At 49.6% G+C, this 24,278-nt stretch overlaps 8 non-coding genes and 6 pseudogenes across 8 annotated transcripts; all 14 read left to right on the plus strand.

The window, feature by feature from the left end:
- The first annotated feature begins 1,322 nt into the window (after window positions 1–1,322).
- LOC142253013 (U2 spliceosomal RNA) lies at window positions 1,323–1,528 on the plus strand (annotated as a pseudogene).
- A 2,545-nt stretch (window positions 1,529–4,073) lies between these two features.
- Window positions 4,074–4,264, plus strand: LOC142252687 (U2 spliceosomal RNA). The gene has a single exon (XR_012726056.1). It is a non-coding gene; the product is annotated as a U2 spliceosomal RNA (small nuclear RNA).
- Window positions 4,265–5,652: 1,388 nt separating this feature from the next.
- On the plus strand, window positions 5,653–5,794 carry LOC142253665 (U2 spliceosomal RNA; annotated as a pseudogene).
- Window positions 5,795–6,491: 697 nt separating this feature from the next.
- Window positions 6,492–6,687, plus strand: LOC142253238 (U2 spliceosomal RNA). Its single transcript, XR_012726549.1, has one exon. It is a non-coding gene; the product is annotated as a U2 spliceosomal RNA (small nuclear RNA).
- A 2,190-nt stretch (window positions 6,688–8,877) lies between these two features.
- Window positions 8,878–9,070, plus strand: LOC142253034 (U2 spliceosomal RNA). The gene has a single exon (XR_012726365.1). It is a non-coding gene; the product is annotated as a U2 spliceosomal RNA (small nuclear RNA).
- A 1,391-nt stretch (window positions 9,071–10,461) lies between these two features.
- LOC142252688 (U2 spliceosomal RNA) lies at window positions 10,462–10,652 on the plus strand. Its single transcript, XR_012726057.1, has one exon. It is a non-coding gene; the product is annotated as a U2 spliceosomal RNA (small nuclear RNA).
- Window positions 10,653–12,218: 1,566 nt separating this feature from the next.
- Window positions 12,219–12,413, plus strand: LOC142253543 (U2 spliceosomal RNA). The gene has a single exon (XR_012726791.1). It is a non-coding gene; the product is annotated as a U2 spliceosomal RNA (small nuclear RNA).
- Window positions 12,414–13,801: 1,388 nt separating this feature from the next.
- Window positions 13,802–13,992, plus strand: LOC142252689 (U2 spliceosomal RNA). Its single transcript, XR_012726058.1, has one exon. It is a non-coding gene; the product is annotated as a U2 spliceosomal RNA (small nuclear RNA).
- A 1,388-nt stretch (window positions 13,993–15,380) lies between these two features.
- Window positions 15,381–15,522, plus strand: LOC142253723 (U2 spliceosomal RNA; annotated as a pseudogene).
- A 719-nt stretch (window positions 15,523–16,241) lies between these two features.
- Window positions 16,242–16,416, plus strand: LOC142253289 (U2 spliceosomal RNA; annotated as a pseudogene).
- Window positions 16,417–17,804: 1,388 nt separating this feature from the next.
- LOC142252690 (U2 spliceosomal RNA) lies at window positions 17,805–17,995 on the plus strand. The gene has a single exon (XR_012726059.1). It is a non-coding gene; the product is annotated as a U2 spliceosomal RNA (small nuclear RNA).
- A 1,388-nt stretch (window positions 17,996–19,383) lies between these two features.
- LOC142253623 (U2 spliceosomal RNA) lies at window positions 19,384–19,510 on the plus strand (annotated as a pseudogene).
- A 684-nt stretch (window positions 19,511–20,194) lies between these two features.
- Window positions 20,195–20,390, plus strand: LOC142253339 (U2 spliceosomal RNA). Its single transcript, XR_012726638.1, has one exon. It is a non-coding gene; the product is annotated as a U2 spliceosomal RNA (small nuclear RNA).
- Window positions 20,391–21,778: 1,388 nt separating this feature from the next.
- LOC142253604 (U2 spliceosomal RNA) lies at window positions 21,779–21,868 on the plus strand (annotated as a pseudogene).
- The last annotated feature ends 2,410 nt before the right edge of the window (window positions 21,869–24,278 follow it).

Consider the following 24,278-nt stretch of genomic DNA (forward strand, 5'->3'; position numbering starts at 1 on the left):
CACCCAACGGATCGGTCTGTGGAGCCTCAGACGCCTCACCTGTGAGGGCAAAGCACTGGTCCTGCGTAACGAGGTACTGCCCGTGCTGCAGTACACGGCCCAGGCCTGGCCCCCCCTTGCCACCGTGTGCAGGGCCATTACCAGGACGGTGTTTCGTTTTGTCTGGGGATCCAAGATGGACAGAGTAAAGCGGAGCATCATGTACAAGGATCCTCGCAAGGGTGGGAAGGGCGTACCCGATATCCCCACCCTCCTGCGATCCTCCTTCGTATGTGACTGCGTTCGCCGAACTCTGCGAGTCAAGAGAGGTTCCGCGGGTGGGTCCATGTCTCGCTTCTTCCTGCTCCCCCTTTGGAGACGGTTAGGCTGGGATAAGTGGGACAGCTCCTTCCCCTACAACTGGACGGCGCCATGGTTCTACGGAGACGTGGTTCGGTTTGTGAGGGAACACCAACTGGAGGGACTCAAGCCTGATTTGTGGAAGCCAAAGACTATCCACAAACTCATCAGAGCCAAGGACGAAATGGAGAACATTCCAGGACTTCATCACGACACACTGGAGACTGTTTGGACAAACGTGTCATCGGCTGGATTGACCAACGGGCACAAGGACTTGTCATGGATGGCGATACAGGGCGGACTGCCCGTCCGGTCATTCATGCACGCCCGGAACCTGTGCAAAACCCGGTACTGCCCAAGGTGCCCCTTCGTGGAGGAAACATCGCTGCACGCCTTTTGGGACTGCCGTTTCGCACAGCGCCTGTTGGTTGCCCTGGAGGATGACCTGAGGAACTCCGTCCCCAGAGGGAGCCTATCGTACCATTCCGTACTTTATGGACTCTTCCCTGGGACTCACACCGTTGGAGCCATCCAGGAGGCTTGGCGCCTTATGAACTGCTTTAAGGACGCTATTTGGGTCGCCAGGAACCGGCTCATCTTGAAGAGGGAGAGGATGTCTATCCAGGATTGCCGCAGGCTGATCCACAGCCTGCTCAGAGACTATTCCATCATGGACAGTCCGGACGACAGCGCCGAGGAGGAGGTTTAGACCTCTTCCATGCCCCCTCCCTCCTTTTCCCGTTATGTGCGTCTTTCAATAAAGCTTCGGGCCTGTGACTTCCCCACCCTATCCCCCTTTTCCCCTACCCCGATCCCCCAATCGCCGGTTCGTCGTTATTTATTGTCTAACTTTTTCTTTCAGCTTGAGTGTTATGGATAAGCATAGGAGCGTGATGTATAGTTTAGTGCTTCGTACTCTATGGCTATGTAAGAAGGATTGTATATTTCTGTGTGTACGGGGCTGCGGCACTGTACACGGTTTGTTACCTTTTTGTGAGTAGTGCATGATAATAAAGATGCTGTTAAATCAAAAAAATCTGTTCTTATCAGTTTAATATCTGATACGTCCCCTATCTGGGGACCATAAATTAAATAAATTTTTAGAACAGGGAGATGGAAAAAGAGCTTGCTCTGTCCACTCCACGCATTGACCTGGTATTGCAGTACCTCCAGGACCGGTGCACCCCTTCTTAACCCAGTTTCCAAAAGCAGAACTCAATTCACCTGATTCATATTAGCCCGGTTTAATGAATTGGAAGAAAGCATACGTCTTCATATGCACCTCAATTTGGCCCATTCACTTTTCACACTTCCTCCTTTTGTTTTTTATCTTTCACACTTTTGACTTTCTTTATTCATCCAAATAGCAAACTCATCACCACTCAACCTGACCAACTCGGCTATGTCCCGTGCTGCAGTTCTCTGTCTTATCTAGATCATTTGCAATTGAATGGAATAGATCCCTTTTGGACAAAGTGGATTCACCTGCTGCTGCAGTGACCACAGGTGTGATAAGATCTAGAATTGGCATCTGGTGCGATCTCTCCGCTTCCACTCCAAAGAAAGTTACCTGTTTATTCCTATCATGCATTGGTTTTTGGGGTTTTCTTTGAGTAATGATGATCTCTTTAGTAGTCTGTTGGCGCCCTCTCCTGGAGGAATAGTTTGCTTGCTCTTGGACATTCTAAAAGAGAGGTCATGATAGACATTGAGCTTCTGAGCTCAATTGGGGACAGTCATGGGTGATGAATGTTTGCAACCTGCTGCAAAGCCTCATACCGCAATATAAGGAACGTCAAATACTAAGAAAGGGCGGCCTATGAAAGAATTACTACTTTCAATAAGTACACTTAAACGGCTAATTGGGAATAGAAAAACTGTAAAAAGCCCTCTGAGAAAGCCCCCCTCTAACCTTTGATAGTAAGTTTTTCTGTAGTCTGCCTGTTGATGTATTTTCCGTTTGAACTGTGCACAACATGAAGAGACGGAACACTGGCGGCTTGTCACAATGCCCCCGCTGACATCACAATAGCGCTGCTGCCTAGAAAACAAGCTGCGCAGCAGAAGTTGTTCTTTGGGTGGGAGGGTGGGCTAGTGTAAGGAGGGGGCAAGCTCTTTTTTTCCCGGGTGGTAGGGGGATGACAGGAGAAGGGATGTGTGGCGCCCCTGACCTGGTCAGGCACCACTGAGTACTGCACCCATGCTGGGGACAGTACAACACAGGTAATCCAGAAGGCTGACTGGGGTGTGGTACACAGGCGCATAGTGATCAGGTCTCACACATGTACCCATGAGAGGACCCCTGGGGATCCCAGGAGGGGGCAAGCCTTCACCTTCACTGGAATAGTGGAGGGGGTAGAGCCTCCATCTCCTCTCAAGGGGTGTGGTGGAGAGTCTGGTTGCTAGGTGGCGTAGGCAAGAACAGGAGAGGAGGAGCAGTGAGCCAGTTCAGTGTAGAGTCCAGGGAGCTCAAGTGAGGAGCAGACCCCTGGGGCTGTGCAATCTGACAGCGTCCGCGCAGTGGCTACAGACGGGGGAGAACGGTCAACTAGGAGTGCTACCTGAAAGCCAGCTTCAGCTAGGGAGTGCAACGGAGTGGGAAGTAAGGAGACTGCTAGAGAGTACCAGGCCCAACCGGGCGGCAGATCCCGAAGCGAGGATAGATCCACCTTTCCCTGCTAAACCTGCCGGTGTGGGGCTCTTAAAGCCCACACCACAACACCACAAAAGCCGCAGCCACGTAACCACAGTGAGGGCCCATAGGTCACAGGAGGCAAGCAGCTGGAGTGGCCTGGTCCGGGGAACAAGCATACGGCGAACGAAGGGGAGAGAGAGGCTGCAGCATCTTCCCTGGGTGACCCCCATAGGGACTAAAAGTCGGGGTCACCCCAAACCACCAAGGGCTAAGGAAGGCGAGTCAGTAGTCACCCTCATAAAGTCAGCCTGAAGGATACCTGGTTCCCACCTGGTTCATCTCAGCTACGCCCGGGCTACTCACCCTGCCATCAAATGTGAGTAAAGCCCTTGAAAGACATTCCTGCCTGTGTGGTCATTCTGCGCCTTGTGGTACTACGCACCTACACCGGGCCCTGGGGCTTGCCTCACTCTCAGGAGGCTACTACATCCGACTGCACCCACCATCAGCCCCAGGCGTCCCCCTAACCTGCAGTGGCGGTCCCCATTGACCGCAATACTGAGAGTGGCGTCACGATCAAAACAGAAGATTTCCTACCAGTGACGGAGATCCAGCAACGTGGAGTCCCTGAAGGTAACGCACCGACACCGACACAACACCTGTGGGGCTTCACATCTGCGGGTGGTGAGAAGGGTACAGAGGGCAGGGTTTGGGGGCTGGGAAGGAAAGGGAAAAGATTAGGGTTTGGGGATGATGAAAGGGCTTTCTACGGGTAAGGATGGCAAAGGGTGGCAGTGACGGAAAGTCAGGCAACCTGTCCTGTCCGTCTTTTTGTATCGTGAATTGGAAAGACTGCAAGGGGGAGGGGAGTTGCTTGCGCCCTAAAGGAGGAGTTATTCAGATTCATTGCAGTGGGGGGCGGCGGCTGCAAAACGCACCATTCTTCTTGTTTTTGCTCTGCAAAGCAGCCTTTTCAAGGGTTGGCTTGGGTGACAAAATGTCTTCTGTAGGCGTGGGTTTGTCTCCCTCTCGCTCTCTCTCCCTAAGATGTGTCCGGCATAGGCCAGGGTGCCACTCGAGGCCCAAACCAATTCTGGTTATCGCTTCTCGGCCTTTTGGCTAAGATCAAGTGTAGTATCTGTTCTTATCAGTTTAATATCTGATACGTCCCCTATCTGGGGACCATATATTAAATGGATTTTTAGAACAGGGAGATGGAAAAAGAGCTTGCTCTGTCCACTCCACGCATTGACCTGGTATTGCAGTACCTCCAGGACCGGTGCACCCCTTCTTAACCCAGTTTCCAAAAGCAGAACTCAATTCACCTGATTCATATTAGCCCGGTTTAATGAATTGGAAGAAAGCATACGTCTTCATATGCACCTCAATTTGGCCCATTCACTTTTCACACTTCCTCCTTTTGTTTTTTATCTTTCACACTTTTGACTTTCTTTATTCATCCAAATAGCAAACTCATCACCACTCAACCTGACCAACTCGGCTATGTCCCGTGCTGCAGTTCTCTGTCTTATCTAGATCATTTGCAATTGAATGGAATAGATCCCTTTTGGACAAAGTGGATTCACCTGCTGCTGCAGTGACCACAGGTGTGATAAGATCTAGAATTGGCATCTGGTGCGATCTCTCCGCTTCCACTCCAAAGAAAGTTACCTGTTTATTCCTATCATGCATTGGTTTTTGGGGTTTTCTTTGAGTAATGATGATCTCTTTAGTAGTCTGTTGGCGCCCTCTCCTGGAGGAATAGTTTGCTTGCTCTTGGACATTCTAAAAGAGAGGTCATGATAGACATTGAGCTTCTGAGCTCAATTGGGGACAGTCATGGGTGATGAATGTTTGCAACCTGCTGCAAAGCCTCATACCGCAATATAAGGAACGTCAAATACTAAGAAAGGGCGGCCTATGAAAGAATTACTACTTTCAATAAGTACACTTAAACGGCTAATTGGGAATAGAAAAACTGTAAAAAGCCCTCTGAGAAAGCCCCCCTCTAACCTTTGATAGTAAGTTTTTCTGTAGTCTGCCTGTTGATGTATTTTCCGTTTGAACTGTGCACAACATGAAGAGACGGAACACTGGCGGCTTGTCACAATGCCCCCGCTGACATCACAATAGCGCTGCTGCCTAGAAAACAAGCTGCGCAGCAGAAGTTGTTCTTTGGGTGGGAGGGTGGGCTAGTGTAAGGAGGGGGCAAGCTCTTTTTTTCCCGGGTGGTAGGGGGATGACAGGAGAAGGGATGCGGGTGGTGAGAAGGGTACAGAGGGCAGGGTTTGGGGGCTGGGAAGGAAAGGGAAAAGATTAGGGTTTGGGGATGATGAAAGGGCTTTCTACGGGTAAGGATGGCAAAGGGTGGCAGTGACGGAAAGTCAGGCAACCTGTCCTGTCCGTCTTTTTGTATCGTGAATTGGAAAGACTGCAAGGGGGAGGGGAGTTGCTTGCGCCCTAAAGGAGGAGTTATTCAGATTCATTGCAGTGGGGGGCGGCGGCTGCAAAACGCACCATTCTTCTTGTTTTTGCTCTGCAAAGCAGCCTTTTCAAGGGTTGGCTTGGGTGACAAAATGTCTTCTGTAGGCGTGGGTTTGTCTCCCTCTCGCTCTCTCTCCCTAAGATGTGTCCGGCATAGGCCAGGGTGCCACTCGAGGCCCAAACCAATTCTGGTTATCGCTTCTCGGCCTTTTGGCTAAGATCAAGTGTAGTATCGTTCGAAAAGGTGGTTTAAGGCTCCGGCCACCTTAGTACAATGATGCAATGCACACTGGAAGGTTGCACTTGTTAGTACTTTGGGAGGATAGTATATCCATCTAGAGGAAACCATGGCCCTACCAGGATTGAGGCTATTAGACTGAGTAAGTGTGGGGGTTATGGTGCAATGTGCCCCAGGAATGGACACCCTGGAGGGAGTCTGAACTTGCTAGGTTGGGACCCTGGTAAGCCTCAGACTCTGTCGCACGCCGCGCCTTGCCTATTCATACTTTCCAAGCATACTGCCCTATCCTGGCCTTCTGGCTAAGAAGGGAAATTTTTATAATCCCGGTCGGAGGTCCGGTCAGCTTTGGGCTGAGAAACCAACACCCGGTTGGAGGTCCGGGTCAGCTTTGGCTGAGAAACCAACACCCGGTTGGAGGTCCGGTTAGCCTTGGGCTGAGAAACCAACACCCGGTTGGAGGTCCGGTCAGCCTTGGGCTGAGAAACCAACACCCGGTTGGAGGTCCGGTCAGCCTTGGGCTGAGAAACCAACACCGGTTGACGGTCCGGGCAGTCTCGGCTGCGAAACCAACGACTAGTAGCTCCCTACTCCACTTGGGTAAGATGCCTCGGTGGACGCTGGGAGCAACAACAAGGCTCAACCAGGCTTCGGCTTGGGGGAGCACCGAAGATCCCTGACCCTCGCTGTGGCCTTCTGGCTCGGAGGGACGGGGTTGATTTTTGGGGATCCTCTTCTCACGGAGGGGTCCACACGAATCCTAGCCTTTGCACTGTTTTTGGTGTGACTTCGGTCATGCATTTTTGCGGTGCTTTGGAAAGCTTCATTAAATCAAAAATCTGTTCTTATCAGTTTAATATCTGATACGTCCCCTATCTGGGGACCATATATTAAATGGATTTTTAGAACAGGGAGATGGAAAAAGAGCTTGCTCTGTCCACTCCACGCATTGACCTGGTATTGCAGTACCTCCAGGACCGGTGCACCCCTTCTTAACCCAGTTTCCAAAAGCAGAACTCAATTCACCTGATTCATATTAGCCCGGTTTAATGAATTGGAAGAAAGCATACGTCTTCATATGCACCTCAATTTGGCCCATTCACTTTTCACACTTCCTCCTTTTGTTTTTTATCTTTCACACTTTTGACTTTCTTTATTCATCCAAATAGCAAACTCATCACCACTCAACCTGACCAACTCGGCTATGTCCCGTGCTGCAGTTCTCTGTCTTATCTAGATCATTTGCAATTGAATGGAATAGATCCCTTTTGGACAAAGTGGATTCACCTGCTGCTGCAGTGACCACAGGTGTGATAAGATCTAGAATTGGCATCTGGTGCGATCTCTCCGCTTCCACTCCAAAGAAAGTTACCTGTTTATTCCTATCATGCATTGGTTTTTGGGGTTTTCTTTGAGTAATGATGATCTCTTTAGTAGTCTGTTGGCGCCCTCTCCTGGAGGAATAGTTTGCTTGCTCTTGGACATTCTAAAAGAGAGGTCATGATAGACATTGAGCTTCTGAGCTCAATTGGGGACAGTCATGGGTGATGAATGTTTGCAACCTGCTGCAAAGCCTCATACCGCAATATAAGGAACGTCAAATACTAAGAAAGGGCGGCCTATGAAAGAATTACTACTTTCAATAAGTACACTTAAACGGCTAATTGGGAATAGAAAAACTGTAAAAAGCCCTCTGAGAAAGCCCCCCTCTAACCTTTGATAGTAAGTTTTTCTGTAGTCTGCCTGTTGATGTATTTTCCGTTTGAACTGTGCACAACATGAAGAGACGGAACACTGGCGGCTTGTCACAATGCCCCCGCTGACATCACAATAGCGCTGCTGCCTAGAAAACAAGCTGCGCAGCAGAAGTTGTTCTTTGGGTGGGAGGGTGGGCTAGTGTAAGGAGGGGGCAAGCTCTTTTTTTCCCGGGTGGTAGGGGGATGACAGGAGAAGGGATGCGGGTGGTGAGAAGGGTACAGAGGGCAGGGTTTGGGGGCTGGGAAGGAAAGGGAAAAGATTAGGGTTTGGGGATGATGAAAGGGCTTTCTACGGGTAAGGATGGCAAAGGGTGGCAGTGACGGAAAGTCAGGCAACCTGTCCTGTCCGTCTTTTTGTATCGTGAATTGGAAAGACTGCAAGGGGGAGGGGAGTTGCTTGCGCCCTAAAGGAGGAGTTATTCAGATTCATTGCAGTGGGGGGCGGCGGCTGCAAAACGCACCATTCTTCTTGTTTTTGCTCTGCAAAGCAGCCTTTTCAAGGGTTGGCTTGGGTGACAAAATGTCTTCTGTAGGCGTGGGTTTGTCTCCCTCTCGCTCTCTCTCCCTAAGATGTGTCCGGCATAGGCCAGGGTGCCACTCGAGGCCCAAACCAATTCTGGTTATCGCTTCTCGGCCTTTTGGCTAAGATCAAGTGTAGTGTTGTTCGAAGAGGTGGTTTAAGCTCCAGGCCACCTTAGTACAATGATACAATGCACACTGGAAGGTTGCGCTTGCTAGTACTCTGGGTGGATAGTATATTCATCTAGAGGAAAACATGGCCCTACCAGGATCGAGGCTATTAGACTGAGTAAGGGTGGGGGGCTATGGTACAACGTGCCCCAGGACTGACGACCCTGGAGTGAGTCTGAGCTTGCTGGCTTGGGACCCCGGCAAGCCTTGGGCTCTGTAGCACACCGTACCTTGCCTTTTCATACTTTTTGAGCATATTACCCTATCTCGGCCTTCTGGCTAGGAAGGGAAATTTTTATAATCCCGGTCGGAGGTCTGGTCAGCTTTGGGCTGAGAAACCAACACCCGGTTGGAGGTCTGGGTCAGCTTCAGCTGAGAAACCAACACCCGGTTGGAGGTCTGGGTCAGCTTCGGCTGAGAAACCAACACCCGGTTGGAGGTCCGGTTAGCCTTGGGCTGAGAAACCAACACCGGTTGACGGTCCGGGCAGTTTCGGCTGCGAAACCAACAACTAGTAGCTCTCTACTCCACTTGGGTAAGATGCCTGGGTGGACGCTGGGAGCAACGACAAGGCTCAACCAGGCTTCGGCTTGGGGGAGCACCGAAGATCCCTGACCCTTGCTGTGGCCTTCTGGCTCGGAGGGACGGGGTTGATTTTTGGGGACCCTCTCCTCACGGTGGGGTCCACACGAATCCTAGCCTTTGCACTGTTTTTGGTGTGACTTCGGTCATGCATTTTTTGTGGTGCTTTGGAAAGCTTCATTAAATCAAAAATCTGTTCTTATCAGTTTAATATCTGATACGTCCCCTATCTGGGGACCATATATTAAATGGATTTTTAGAACAGGGAGATGGAAAAAGAGCTTGCTCTGTCCACTCCACGCATTGACCTGGTATTGCAGTACCTCCAGGACCGGTGCACCCCTTCTTAACCCAGTTTCCAAAAGCAGAACTCAATTCACCTGATTCATATTAGCCCGGTTTAATGAATTGGAAGAAAGCATACGTCTTCATATGCACCTCAATTTGGCCCATTCACTTTTCACACTTCCTCCTTTTGTTTTTTATCTTTCACACTTTTGACTTTCTTTATTCATCCAAATAGCAAACTCATCACCACTCAACCTGACCAACTCGGCTATGTCCCGTGCTGCAGTTCTCTGTCTTATCTAGATCATTTGCAATTGAATGGAATAGATCCCTTTTGGACAAAGTGGATTCACCTGCTGCTGCAGTGACCACAGGTGTGATAAGATCTAGAATTGGCATCTGGTGCGATCTCTCTCCGCTTCCACTCCAAAGAAAGTTACCTGTTTATTCCTATCATGCATTGGTTTTTGGGGTTTTCTTTGAGTAATGATGATCTCTTTAGTAGTCTGTTGGCGCCCTCTCCTGGAGGAATAGTTTGCTTGCTCTTGGACATTCTAAAAGAGAGGTCATGATAGACATTGAGCTTCTGAGCTCAATTGGGGACAGTCATGGGTGATGAATGTTTGCAACCTGCTGCAAAGCCTCATACCGCAATATAAGGAACGTCAAATACTAAGAAAGGGCGGCCTATGAAAGAATTACTACTTTCAATAAGTACACTTAAACGGCTAATTGGGAATAGAAAAACTGTAAAAAGCCCTCTGAGAAAGCCCCCCTCTAACCTTTGATAGTAAGTTTTTCTGTAGTCTGCCTGTTGATGTATTTTCCGTTTGAACTGTGCACAACATGAAGAGACGGAACACTGGCGGCTTGTCACAATGCCCCCGCTGACATCACAATAGCGCTGCTGCCTAGAAAACAAGCTGCGCAGCAGAAGTTGTTCTTTGGGTGGGAGGGTGGGCTAGTGTAAGGAGGGGGCAAGCTCTTTTTTTCCCGGGTGGTAGGGGGATGACAGGAGAAGGGATGCGGGTGGTGAGAAGGGTACAGAGGGCAGGGTTTGGGGGCTGGGAAGGAAAGGGAAAAGATTAGGGTTTGGGGATGATGAAAGGGCTTTCTACGGGTAAGGATGGCAAAGGGTGGCAGTGACGGAAAGTCAGGCAACCTGTCCTGTCCGTCTTTTTGTATCGTGAATTGGAAAGACTGCAAAGGGGAAGGGGAGTTGCTTGCGCCCTAAAGGAGGAGTTATTCAGATTCATTGCAGTTGGGGGCGGCGGCTGCAAAACGCACCATTCTTCTTGTTTTTGCTCTGCAAAGCAGCCTTTTCAAGGGTTGGCTTGGGTGACAAAATGTCTTCTGTAGGCGTGGGTTTGTCTCCCTCTCGCTCTCTCTCCCTAAGATGTGTCCGGCATAGGCCAGGGTGCCACTCGAGGCCCAAACCAATTCTGGTTATCGCTTCTCGGCCTTTTGGCTAAGATCAAGTGTAGTATCTGTTCTTATCAGTTTAATATCTGATACGTCCCCTATCTGGGGACCATATATTAAATGGATTTTTAGAACAGGGAGATGGAAAAAGAGCTTGCTCTGTCCACTCCACGCATTGACCTGGTATTGCAGTACCTCCAGGACCGGTGCACCCCTTCTTAACCCAGTTTCCAAAAGCAGAACTCAATTCACCTGATTCATATTAGCCCGGTTTAATGAATTGGAAGAAAGCATACGTCTTCATATGCACCTCAATTTGGCCCATTCACTTTTCACACTTCCTCCTTTTGTTTTTTATCTTTCACACTTTTGACTTTCTTTATTCATCCAAATAGCAAACTCATCACCACTCAACCTGACCAACTCGGCTATGTCCCGTGCTGCAGTTCTCTGTCTTATCTAGATCATTTGCAATTGAATGGAATAGATCCCTTTTGGACAAAGTGGATTCACCTGCTGCTGCAGTGACCACAGGTGTGATAAGATCTAGAATTGGCATCTGGTGCGATCTCTCTCCGCTTCCACTCCAAAGAAAGTTACCTGTTTATTCCTATCATGCATTGGTTTTTGGGGTTTTCTTTGAGTAATGATGATCTCTTTAGTAGTCTGTTGGCGCCCTCTCCTGGAGGAATAGTTTGCTTGCTCTTGGACATTCTAAAAGAGAGGTCATGATAGACATTGAGCTTCTGAGCTCAATTGGGGACAGTCATGGGTGATGAATGTTTGCAACCTGCTGCAAAGCCTCATACCGCAATATAAGGAACGTCAAATACTAAGAAAGGGCGGCCTATGAAAGAATTACTACTTTCAATAAGTACACTTAAACGGCTAATTGGGAATAGAAAAACTGTAAAAAGCCCTCTGAGAAAGCCCCCCTCTAACCTTTGATAGTAAGTTTTTCTGTAGTCTGCCTGTTGATGTATTTTCCGTTTGAACTGTGCACAACATGAAGAGACGGAACACTGGCGGCTTGTCACAATGCCCCCGCTGACATCACAATAGCGCTGCTGCCTAGAAAACAAGCTGCGCAGCAGAAGTTGTTCTTTGGGTGGGAGGGTGGGCTAGTGTAAGGAGGGGGCAAGCTCTTTTTTTCCCGGGTGGTAGGGGGATGACAGGAGAAGGGATGCGGGTGGTGAGAAGGGTACAGAGGGCAGGGTTTGGGGGCTGGGAAGGAAAGGGAAAAGATTAGGGTTTGGGGATGATGAAAGGGCTTTCTACGGGTAAGGATGGCAAAGGGTGGCAGTGACGGAAAGTCAGGCAACCTGTCCTGTCCGTCTTTTTGTATCGTGAATTGGAAAGACTGCAAGGGGGAGGGGAGTTGCTTGCGCCCTAAAGGAGGAGTTATTCAGATTCATTGCAGTGGGGGGCGGCGGCTGCAAAACGCACCATTCTTCTTGCTTTTGCTCTGCAAAGCAGCCTTTTCAAGGGTTGGCTTGGGTGACAAAATGTCTTCTGTAGGCGTGGGTTTGTCTCCCTCTCGCTCTCTCTCCCTAAGATGTGTCCGGCATAGGCCAGGGTGCCACTCGAGGCCCAAACCAATTCTGGTTATCGCTTCTCGGCCTTTTGGCTAAGATCAAGTGTAGTTTGGGAGGGTACTACCTTGGTTGGTGCTGAAAGGTGCCAGGGTATTGCACAACTGCTGGCCTTGGGGGAGTGTGCATCGTAGGATGTCATAGCCCTCTTGTGACGGACAGTTACCTGGGCAACGAGAGGCGGTCACTTTATTATTTTCAAACTCATCCTTCAAAAAAAAAAAAAAAAAAAATCTGTTCTTATCAGTTTAATATCTGATACGTCCCCTATCTGGGGACCATATATTAAATGGATTTTTAGAACAGGGAGATGGAAAAAGAGCTTGCTCTGTCCACTCGACGCATTGACCTGGTATTGCAGTACCTCCAGGACCGGTGCACCCCTTCTTAACCCAGTTTCCAAAAGCAGAACTCAATTCACCTGATTCATATTAGCCCGGTTTAATGAATTGGAAGAAAGCATACGTCTTCATATGCACCTCAATTTGGCCCATTCACTTTTCACACTTCCTCCTTTTGTTTTTTATCTTTCACACTTTTGACTTTCTTTATTCATCCAAATAGCAAACTCATCACCACTCAACCTGACCAACTCGGCTATGTCCCGTGCTGCAGTTCTCTGTCTTATCTAGATCATTTGCAATTGAATGGAATAGATCCCTTTTGGACAAAGTGGATTCACCTGCTGCTGCAGTGACCACAGGTGTGATAAGATCTAGAATTGGCATCTGGTGCGATCTCTCCGCTTCCACTCCAAAGAAAGTTACCTGTTTATTCCTATCATGCATTGGTTTTTGGGGTTTTCTTTGAGTAATGATGATCTCTTTAGTAGTCTGTTGGCGCCCTCTCCTGGAGGAATAGTTTGCTTGCTCTTGGACATTCTAAAAGAGAGGTCATGATAGACATTGAGCTTCTGAGCTCAATTGGGGACAGTCATGGGTGATGAATGTTTGCAACCTGCTGCAAAGCCTCATACCGCAATATAAGGAAGGTCAAATACTAAGAAAGGGCGGCCTATGAAAGAATTACTACTTTCAATAAGTACACTTAAACGGCTAATTGGGAATAGAAAAACTGTAAAAAGCCCTCTGAGAAAGCCCCCCTCTAACCTTTGATAGTAAGTTTTTCTGTAGTCTGCCTGTTGATGTATTTTCCGTTTGAACTGTGCACAACATGAAGAGACGGAACACTGGCGGCTTGTCACAATGCCCCCGCTGACATCACAATAGCGCTGCTGCCTAGAAAACAAGCTGCGCAGCAGAAGTTGTTCTTTGGGTGGGAGGGTGGGCTAGTGTAAGGAGGGGGCAAGCTCTTTTTTTCCCGGGTGGTAGGGGGATGACAGGAGAAGGGATGCGGGTGGTGAGAAGGGTACAGAGGGCAGGGTTTGGGGGCTGGGAAGGAAAGGGAAAAGATTAGGGTTTGGGGATGATGAAAGGGCTTTCTACGGGTAAGGATGGCAAAGGGTGGCAGTGACGGAAAGTCAGGCAACCTGTCCTGTCCGTCTTTTTGTATCGTGAATTGGAAAGACTGCAAGGGGGAGGGGAGTTGCTTGCGCCCTAAAGGAGGAGTTATTCAGATTCATTGCAGTGGGGGGCGGCGGCTGCAAAACGCACCATTCTTCTTGTTTTTGCTCTGCAAAGCAGCCTTTTCAAGGGTTGGCTTGGGTGACAAAATGTCTTCTGTAGGCGTGGGTTTGTCTCCCTCTCGCTCTCTCTCCCTAAGATGTGTCCGGCATAGGCCAGGGTGCCACTCGAGGCCCAAACCAATTCTGGTTATCGCTTCTCGGCCTTTTGGCTAAGATCAAGTGTAGTATCTGTTCTTATCAGTTTAATATCTGATACGTCCCCTATCTGGGGACCATATATTAAATGGATTTTTAGAACAGGGAGATGGAAAAAGAGCTTGCTCTGTCCACTCCACGCATTGACCTGGTATTGCAGTACCTCCAGGACCGGTGCACCCCTTCTTAACCCAGTTTCCAAAAGCAGAACTCAATTCACCTGATTCATATTAGCCCGGTTTAATGAATTGGAAGAAAGCATACGTCTTCATATGCACCTCAATTTGGCCCATTCACTTTTCACACTTCCTCCTTTTGTTTTTTATCTTTCACACTTTTGACTTTCTTTATTCATCCAAATAGCAAACTCATCACCACTCAACCTGACCAACTCGGCTATGTCCCGTGCTGCAGTTCTCTGTCTTATCTAGATCATTTGCAATTGAATGGAATAGATCCCTTTTGGACAAAGTGGATTCACCTGCTGCTGCAGTGACCACAGGTGTGATAAGATCTAGAATTGGCATCTGGTGCGATCTCTCCGCTTCCACTCCAAAGAAAGTTACCTGTTTATTCCTATCATGCATTGGTTTTTGGGGTTTTCTTTGAGTAATGATGATCTCTTTAGTAGTCTGTTGGCGCCCTCTCCTGGAGGAATAGTTTGCTTGCTCTTGGACATTCTAAAAGAGAGGTCATGATAGACATTGAGCTTCTGAGCTCAATTGGGGACAGTCATGGGTGATGAATGTTTGCAACCTGCTGCAAAGCCTCATACCGCAATATAAGGAACGTCAAATACTAAGAAAGGGCGGCCTATGAAAGAATTACTACTTTCAATAAGTACACTTAAACGGCTAATTGGGAATAGAAAAACTGTAAAAAGCCCTCTGAGAAAGCCCCCCTCTAACCTTTGATAGTAAGTTTTTCTGTAGTCTGCCTGTTGATGTATTTTCCGTTTGAACTGTGCACAACATGAAGAGACGGAACACTGGCGGCTTGTCACAATGCCCCCGCTGACATCACAATAGCGCTGCTGCCTAGAAAACAAGCTGCGCAGCAGAAGTTGTTCTTTGGGTGGGAGGGTGGGCTAGTGTAAGGAGGGGGCAAGCTCTTTTTTTCCCGGGTGGTAGGGGGATGACAGGAGAAGGGATGCGGGTGGTGAGAAGGGTACAGAGGGCAGGGTTTGGGGGCTGGGAAGGAAAGGGAAAAGATTAGGGTTTGGGGATGATGAAAGGGCTTTCTACGGGTAAGGATGGCAAAGGGTGGCAGTGACGGAAAGTCAGGCAACCTGTCCTGTCCGTCTTTTTGTATCGTGAATTGGAAAGACTGCAAGGGGGAGGGGAGTTGCTTGCGCCCTAAAGGAGGAGTTATTCAGATTCATTGCAGTGGGGGGCGGCGGCTGCAAAACGCACCATTCTTCTTGTTTTTGCTCTGCAAAGCAGCCTTTTCAAGGGTTGGCTTGGGTGACAAAATGTCTTCTGTAGGCGTGGGTTTGTCTCCCTCTCGCTCTCTCTCCCTAAGATGTGTCCGGCATAGGCCAGGGTGCCACTCGAGGCCCAAACCAATTCTGGTTATCGCTTCTCGGCCTTTTGGCTAAGATCAAGTGTAGTATCGTTCGAAAAGGTGGTTTAAGGCTCCGGCCACCTTAGTACAATGATGCAATGCACACTGGAAGGTTGCGCTTGTTAGTACTTTGGGAGGATAGTATATCCATCTAGAGGAAACCATGGCCCTACCAGGATCGAGGCTATTAGACTGAGTAAGTGTGGGGGTTATGGTGCAATGTGCCCTAGGAATGGACACCCTGGAGGGAGTCTGAACTTGCTAGGTTGGGACCCTGGTAAGCCTCAGACTCTGTCGCACGCCGCGCCTTGCCTATTCATACTTTCCAAGCATATTGCCCTATCCCGGCCTTCTGGCTAAGAAGGGAAATTTTTATAATCCCGGTCGGAGGTCCGGTCAGCTTTGGGCTGAGAAACCAACACCCGGTTGGAGGTCCGGGTCAGCTTTGGCTGAGAAACCAACACCCGGTTGGAGGTCCGGTTAGCCTTGGGCTGAGAAACCAACACCCGGTTGGAGGTCCGGTCAGCCTTGGGCTGAGAAACCAACACCCGGTTGGAGGTCCGGTCAGCCTTGGGCTGAGAAACCAACACCGGTTGACGGTCCGGGCAGTCTCGGCTGCGAAACCAACGACTAGTAGCTCCCTATTCCACTTGGGTAAGATGCCTCGGTGGACGCTGGGAGCAACAACAAGGCTCAACCAGGCTTCGGCTTGGGGGAGCACCGAAGATCCCTGACCCTCGCTGTGGCCTTCTGGCTCGGAGGGACGGGGTTGATTTTTGGGGATCCTCTTCTCACGGAGGGGTCCACACGAATCCTAGCCTTTGCACTGTTTTTGGTGTGACTTCGGTCATGCATTTATGCGGTGCTTTGGAAAGCTTCATTAAATCAAAAAATCTGTTCTTATCAGTTTAATATCTGATACGTCCCCTATCTGGGGACCATATATTAAATGGATTTTTAGAACAGGGAGATGGAAAAAGAGCTTGCTCTGTCCACTCCACGCATTGACCTGGTATTGCAGTACCTCCAGGACCGGTGCACCCCTTCTTAACCCAGTTTCCAAAAGCAGAACTCAATTCACCTGATTCATATTAGCCCGGTTTAATGAATTGGAAGAAAGCATACGTCTTCATATGCACCTCAATTTGGCCCATTCACTTTTCACACTTCCTCCTTTTGTTTTTTATCTTTCACACTTTTGACTTTCTTTATTCATCCAAATAGCAAACTCATCACCACTCAACCTGACCAACTCGGCTATGTCCCGTGCTGCAGTTCTCTGTCTTATCTAGATCATTTGCAATTGAATGGAATAGATCCCTTTTGGACAAAGTGGATTCACCTGCTGCTGCAGTGACCACAGGTGTGATAAGATCTAGAATTGGCATCTGGTGCGATCTCTCCGCTTCCACTCCAAAGAAAGTTACCTGTTTATTCCTATCATGCATTGGTTTTTGGGGTTTTCTTTGAGTAATGATGATCTCTTTAGTAGTCTGTTGGCGCCCTCTCCTGGAGGAATAGTTTGCTTGCTCTTGGACATTCTAAAAGAGAGGTCATGATAGACATTGAGCTTCTGAGCTCAATTGGGGACAGTCATGGGTGATGAATGTTTGCAACCTGCTGCAAAGCCTCATACCGCAATATAAGGAACGTCAAATACTAAGAAAGGGCGGCCTATGAAAGAATTACTACTTTCAATAAGTACACTTAAACGGCTAATTGGGAATAGAAAAACTGTAAAAAGCCCTCTGAGAAAGCCCCCCTCTAACCTTTGATAGTAAGTTTTTCTGTAGTCTGCCTGTTGATGTATTTTCCGTTTGAACTGTGCACAACATGAAGAGACGGAACACTGGCGGCTTGTCACAATGCCCCCGCTGACATCACAATAGCGCTGCTGCCTAGAAAACAAGCTGCGCAGCAGAAGTTGTTCTTTGGGTGGGAGGGTGGGCTAGTGTAAGGAGGGGGCAAGCTCTTTTTTTCCCGGGTGGTAGGGGGATGACAGGAGAAGGGATGCGGGTGGTGAGAAGGGTACAGAGGGCAGGGTTTGGGGGCTGGGAAGGAAAGGGAAAAGATTAGGGTTTGGGGATGATGAAAGGGCTTTCTACGGGTAAGGATGGCAAAGGGTGGCAGTGACGGAAAGTCAGGCAACCTGTCCTGTCCGTCTTTTTGTATCGTGAATTGGAAAGACTGCAAGGGGGAGGGGAGTTGCTTGCGCCCTAAAGGAGGAGTTATTCAGATTCATTGCAGTGGGGGGCGGCGGCTGCAAAACGCACCATTCTTCTTGTTTTTGCTCTGCAAAGCAGCCTTTTCAAGGGTTGGCTTGGGTGACAAAATGTCTTCTGTAGGCGTGGGTTTGTCTCCCTCTCGCTCTCTCTCCCTAAGATGTGTCCGGCATAGGCCAGGGTGCCACTCGAGGCCCAAACCAATTCTGGTTATCGCTTCTCGGCCTTTTGGCTAAGATCAAGTGTAGTATCTGTTCTTATCAGTTTAATATCTGATACGTCCCCTATCTGGGGACCATATATTAAATGGATTTTTAGAACAGGGAGATGGAAAAAGAGCTTGCTCTGTCCACTCCACGCATTGACCTGGTATTGCAGTACCTCCAGGACCGGTGCACCCCTTCTTAACCCAGTTTCCAAAAGCAGAACTCAATTCACCTGATTCATATTAGCCCGGTTTAATGAATTGGAAGAAAGCATACGTCTTCATATGCACCTCAATTTGGCCCATTCACTTTTCACACTTCCTCCTTTTGTTTTTTATCTTTCACACTTTTGACTTTCTTTATTCATCCAAATAGCAAACTCATCACCACTCAACCTGACCAACTCGGCTATGTCCCGTGCTGCAGTTCTCTGTCTTATCTAGATCATTTGCAATTGAATGGAATAGATCCCTTTTGGACAAAGTGGATTCACCTGCTGCTGCAGTGACCACAGGTGTGATAAGATCTAGAATTGGCATCTGGTGCGATCTCTCCGCTTCCACTCCAAAGAAAGTTACCTGTTTATTCCTATCATGCATTGGTTTTTGGGGTTTTCTTTGAGTAATGATGATCTCTTTAGTAGTCTGTTGGCGCCCTCTCCTGGAGGAATAGTTTGCTTGCTCTTGGACATTCTAAAAGAGAGGTCATGATAGACATTGAGCTTCTGAGCTCAATTGGGGACAGTCATGGGTGATGAATGTTTGCAACCTGCTGCAAAGCCTCATACCGCAATATAAGGAACGTCAAATACTAAGAAAGGGCGGCCTATGAAAGAATTACTACTTTCAATAAGTACACTTAAACGGCTAATTGGGAATAGAAAAACTGTAAAAAGCCCTCTGAGAAAGCCCCCCTCTAACCTTTGATAGTAAGTTTTTCTGTAGTCTGCCTGTTGATGTATTTTCCGTTTGAACTGTGCACAACATGAAGAGACGGAACACTGGCGGCTTGTCACAATGCCCCCGCTGACATCACAATAGCGCTGCTGCCTAGAAAACAAGCTGCGCAGCAGAAGTTGTTCTTTGGGTGGGAGGGTGGGCTAGTGTAAGGAGGGGGCAAGCTCTTTTTTTCCCGGGTGGTAGGGGGATGACAGGAGAAGGGATGCGGGTGGTGAGAAGGGTACAGAGGGCAGGGTTTGGGGGCTGGGAAGGAAAGGGAAAAGATTAGGGTTTGGGGATGATGAAAGGGCTTTCTACGGGTAAGGATGGCAAAGGGTGGCAGTGACGGAAAGTCAGGCAACCTGTCCTGTCCGTCTTTTTGTATCGTGAATTGGAAAGACTGCAAGGGGGAGGGGAGTTGCTTGCGCCCTAAAGGAGGAGTTATTCAGATTCATTGCAGTGGGGGGCGGCGGCTGCAAAACGCACCATTCTTCTTGTTTTTGCTCTGCAAAGCAGCCTTTTCAAGGGTTGGCTTGGGTGACAAAATGTCTTCTGTAGGCGTGGGTTTGTCTCCCTCTCGCTCTCTCTCCCTAAGATGTGTCCGGCATAGGCCAGGGTGCCACTCGAGGCCCAAACCAATTCTGGTTATCGCTTCTCGGCCTTTTGGCTAAGATCAAGTGTAGTATCTGTGAGGCTTGGCAGATGCAATGCACACTGGAAGGTTGCGCTTGCTAGTACTCTTAATGTATAGTATATTCATCTAGAGGAAAACATGGCCCTACCAGGATCGAGGCTATTAGACTGAGTAAGTGTGGGGGCTATGGTGCAATGTGCCCCAGGACTGACGACCCTGGAGTGAGTCTGAGCTTGCTGGCTTGGGACCCCGGCGAGCCTTGGGCTCTGTAGCACACCGTACCTTGCCCTTTCATACTTTCTGAGCATATTGCTCTATCCCGGCCTTCTGGCTAGGAAGGAAAATTTTTATAATCATGGTCGGAGGTCCGTTCAGCTTTGGGCTGAGAAACCAACACCCGGTTGGAGGTCCGGGTCAGCTTCGGCTGAGAAACCAACACCCGGTTGGAGGTCCGGGTCAGTTTCGGCTGAGAAACCAACACCCGGTTGGAGGTCCGGGTCAGCTTCGGCTGAGAAACCAACACCCGGTTGGAGGTCCGGTTAGCCTTGGGCTGAGAAACCAACACCGGTTGACGGTCCGGGCAGTTTCGGCTGCGAAACCAACAACTAGTAGCTCTCTACTCCACTTGGGTAAGATGCCTGGGTGGACGCTGGGAGCAACGACAAGGCTCAACCAGGCTTCGGCTTGGGGGAGCACCGAAGGTCCCTGACCCTTGCTGTGGCCTTCTGGCTCGGAGGGACGGGGTTGATTTTTGGGGACCCTCTCCTCACGGAGGGGTCCACACGAATCCTAGCCTTTGCACTGTTTTTGGTGTGACTTCGGTCATGCATTTTTTGCGGTGCTTTGGAAAGCTTCATTAAATCAAAATCTGTTCTTTTCAGTTTAATATCTGATACGTCCCCTATCTGGGGACCATATATTAAATGGATTTTTAGAACAGGGAGATGGAAAAAGAGCTTGCTCTGTCCACTCCACGCATTGACCTGGTATTGCAGTACCTCCAGGACCGGTGCACCCCTTCTTAACCCAGTTTCCAAAAGCAGAACTCAATTCACCTGATTCATATTAGCCCGGTTTAATGAATTGGAAGAAAGCATACGTCTTCATATGCACCTCAATTTGGCCCATTCACTTTTCACACTTCCTCCTTTTGTTTTTTATCTTTCACACTTTTGACTTTCTTTATTCATCCAAATAGCAAACTCATCACCACTCAACCTGACCAACTCGGCTATGTCCCGTGCTGCAGTTCTCTGTCTTATCTAGATCATTTGCAATTGAATGGAATAGATCCCTTTTGGACAAAGTGGATTCACCTGCTGCTGCAGTGACCACAGGTGTGATAAGATCTAGAATTGGCATCTGGTGCGATCTCTCCGCTTCCACTCCAAAGAAAGTTACCTGTTTATTCCTATCATGCATTGGTTTTTGGGGTTTTCTTTGAGTAATGATGATCTCTTTAGTAGTCTGTTGGCGCCCTCTCCTGGAGGAATAGTTTGCTTGCTCTTGGACATTCTAAAAGAGAGGTCATGATAGACATTGAGCTTCTGAGCTCAATTGGGGACAGTCATGGGTGATGAATGTTTGCAACCTGCTGCAAAGCCTCATACCGCAATATAAGGAACGTCAAATACTAAGAAAGGGCGGCCTATGAAAGAATTACTACTTTCAATAAGTACACTTAAACGGCTAATTGGGAATAGAAAAACTGTAAAAAGCCCTCTGAGAAAGCCCCCCTCTAACCTTTGATAGTAAGTTTTTCTGTAGTCTGCCTGTTGATGTATTTTCCGTTTGAACTGTGCACAACATGAAGAGACGGAACACTGGCGGCTTGTCACAATGCCCCCGCTGACATCACAATAGCGCTGCTGCCTAGAAAACAAGCTGCGCAGCAGAAGTTGTTCTTTGGGTGGGAGGGTGGGCTAGTGTAAGGAGGGGGCAAGCTCTTTTTTTCCCGGGTGGTAGGGGGATGACAGGAGAAGGGATGCGGGTGGTGAGAAGGGTACAGAGGGCAGGGTTTGGGGGCTGGGAAGGAAAGGGAAAAGATTAGGGTTTGGGGATGATGAAAGGGCTTTCTACGGGTAAGGATGGCAAAGGGTGGCAGTGACGGAAAGTCAGGCAACCTGTCCTGTCCGTCTTTTTGTATCGTGAATTGGAAAGACTGCAAGGGGGAGGGGAGTTGCTTGCGCCCTAAAGGAGGAGTTATTCAGATTCATTGCAGTGGGGGGCGGCGGCTGCAAAACGCACCATTCTTCTTGTTTTTGCTCTGCAAAGCAGCCTTTTCAAGGGTTGGCTTGGGTGACAAAATGTCTTCTGTAGGCGTGGGTTTGTCTCCCTCTCGCTCTCTCTCCCTAAGATGTGTCCGGCATAGGCCAGGGTGCCACTCGAGGCCCAAACCAATTCTGGTTATCGCTTCTCGGCCTTTTGGCTAAGATCAAGTGTAGTATCTGTTCTTATCAGAACAAACTGAGCTAGCTACACTTGACGAGATACGATCAGGGAGACGAGCTCCGAAGCCCAGCCGAGACCGGAAGAGGGAGATCGGACGGAAGAAGAGCTTGGCAGAAAGAAGCAAGAAGACGAAGGCTCGGAGAAGACTTGGGGAGACCAGAGGAACTTCGAGGAGGAACACAGCGGGAGAAGACACCCGGAGAAGAATCCAAGATCCAGCTCCGGGAACTCAAGCAGGAACCAGCCATGGCAAGCAAGCCAGAGAAGGCAGCCAAGAAGGCTCAGGACCCAGGGACCTCCAGGAAGGCTCATCCAGAGGCTTCTTCGGCCCAAGAGGCCCCTACCTCCGACGCCAGCCAGCCGGAGGGAGCCCGGACGCCGCCTGAAAAGGCTCCAACCCTGGAGCCTTGGATGCGGCAGACGGTCGCCCTGAAGCTAAAGGCGGTGGATGGTAGGTTGCCGGACATGTCCAGCGACGTGTTCTGCAAGAAGATGATTCTGGATCAGGGCTTCTCCAGGGCGGAAACCCTGAGTGTCCAGACCTTCATGACTGGCATTTTTCTGGTAACCTTTGCCACGGTGAATGCCTGCAGGAGATACTGGGAGGCGATGAACGCAGCGATGCCGGACTCCCCTTTTCATTCTTTTTTAGGATCCTGTCCTATACAGAGGGATGAGAAGAGGATCACGGTCTCCATGCGGAACCCGCACACCCCAGGAAGAGACATCTCCACGTTCCTGGGACGTCTCTGCACAGTGGTGAGGGAGCCATCCCACATCCTTAACGGCAACGGATTCTGGACGGGTAAGTGGTCAGTAACCGTTCGACTCTACAGGGAACCAGCATCCGAGGATGGTCTCCAGCACCTGCCCCCGACATTCTCTCTGGGAAACTCCTTTGGTCTCATCTACTACCCGGACATGCCACACAACTGCAGGAAATGTGGCGGGAAAGGGCATTCGATGAAGACCTGCAAGGAGGACGCCTGCAGGGTTTGCCGGGTGACGGGACACAGCTCCAAGGACTGCCCAAAGAAGAAGACTTGCAACCTATGTGGACAGGCGGACCACCTTTACAAGGACTGCCCACAGCGGGAGAAATCCTGGGCAAGGGTTGCCGCAGTGACCCAGTATCGGGTAGTCACAGCTTCGTCGACCAAGGCAGCTACGACCAAGGCCACAGAGGCCAAGGACAAGGCGGCCAAGAACCCGGCGACCGTGGCTCCAGCCGATGCCCCAGCAGCCACGGAGTCCAGGAAAAAGGGTAAGAAAACTGTTGCCCCCTCCCTGGCCCCCCCCCCCTGTCACCCCTGTCCAAACCCCTCCCCCCCCGGCCAACCCTACTGAGGATTCCACTACCTCCACCTCATTTCCCTACTCCTCAGTTGGTCTCCTCACCCCCCCCCCCAAAGCCCACTCTCCCTCCCCAGACCATGAGAGCAGAGGACCTCAGCACTCTTGCACTTTTCACCGAGGAGGATTTTCCAGCTCTTGTCTCCTCAGGTACAGGCCAAAGGAAAAGGAAGGTGGAAGATAGTCCTGTCGCAGAACCTTCCAAGCTGTTCATTGTGGATCCCAATCCACCCCAGGAAGAGGAGGATGGCCTCCTCCCAGAACCGGACGTGTTGGAGCAGATGGTGGAGTCCCTTGTGGCCGAAGAAGAAATGGAAGAGTCGGAAGCCACTGAGGCACCATCCCTGCTCGATCAGCTAGAAGAAGAGGGTCTGCTGGAGATACCCTTACCAGCAGGTGCCAAAGAGGAAGAACCGCCAGACCGGAGTGGTAACTAAGGCACACCGCCTGCGCTAACTTTCTCTTTCCTCCAATGACTGCTAACATTAACACCTTTTCCATTAATGTTAGGAGCATCAGAGACAAGTTCCGACGTCAGACAATTTTTGCGTTCCTTAACACTCAGTCTAGTGATGTATTTTTCCTGCAGGAATGCTCCCTTCCCTCCTCTAGGTCCTTCAACCATCTGGCCAGGGAGTGGACCCATGGCCCATCCTACTGGTCCGGCGGAGGCGACTGTAGGTCCGCGGGGGTCGCCGTGCTGATCAGGGGAAGCGCCTTCACATTGGACTCTGTTCAGGAAATCGTCTGCGGCAGGTTACTGCTCGTGGATGGCACCTGGGCGGGAGAACCTGTCAGGTTCATCAATGTGTACGCTTCTCCTGTGAAGAGCGATCGACTGGAGCTCCTCCAAGCCCTGCGCCCTCAGCTCGCTACCGCCAGGACGGTAGTGATGGCCGGGGATTTCAACTGCCCGATTGAGGAGGATGGACGCAGTTCTGGAACGGCTGCCAAGTTGGACGTCACATCCAAACTGCTCATTGAGATGGTGACCGAAGCCTCTCTTGTGGACGTTGTTGGCTCCATCGGACACGGATCCGTGAACTATTCATGGTGCCGATCCGATGGCTCGCTGCGTTCCAGGATTGACTTTGTGTTTACCTC

The sequence above is a fragment of the Anomaloglossus baeobatrachus genome, chromosome 9, assembly GCF_048569485.1.
Source record: "Anomaloglossus baeobatrachus isolate aAnoBae1 chromosome 9, aAnoBae1.hap1, whole genome shotgun sequence".
NCBI lineage: Eukaryota > Metazoa > Chordata > Amphibia > Anura > Aromobatidae > Anomaloglossus > Anomaloglossus baeobatrachus.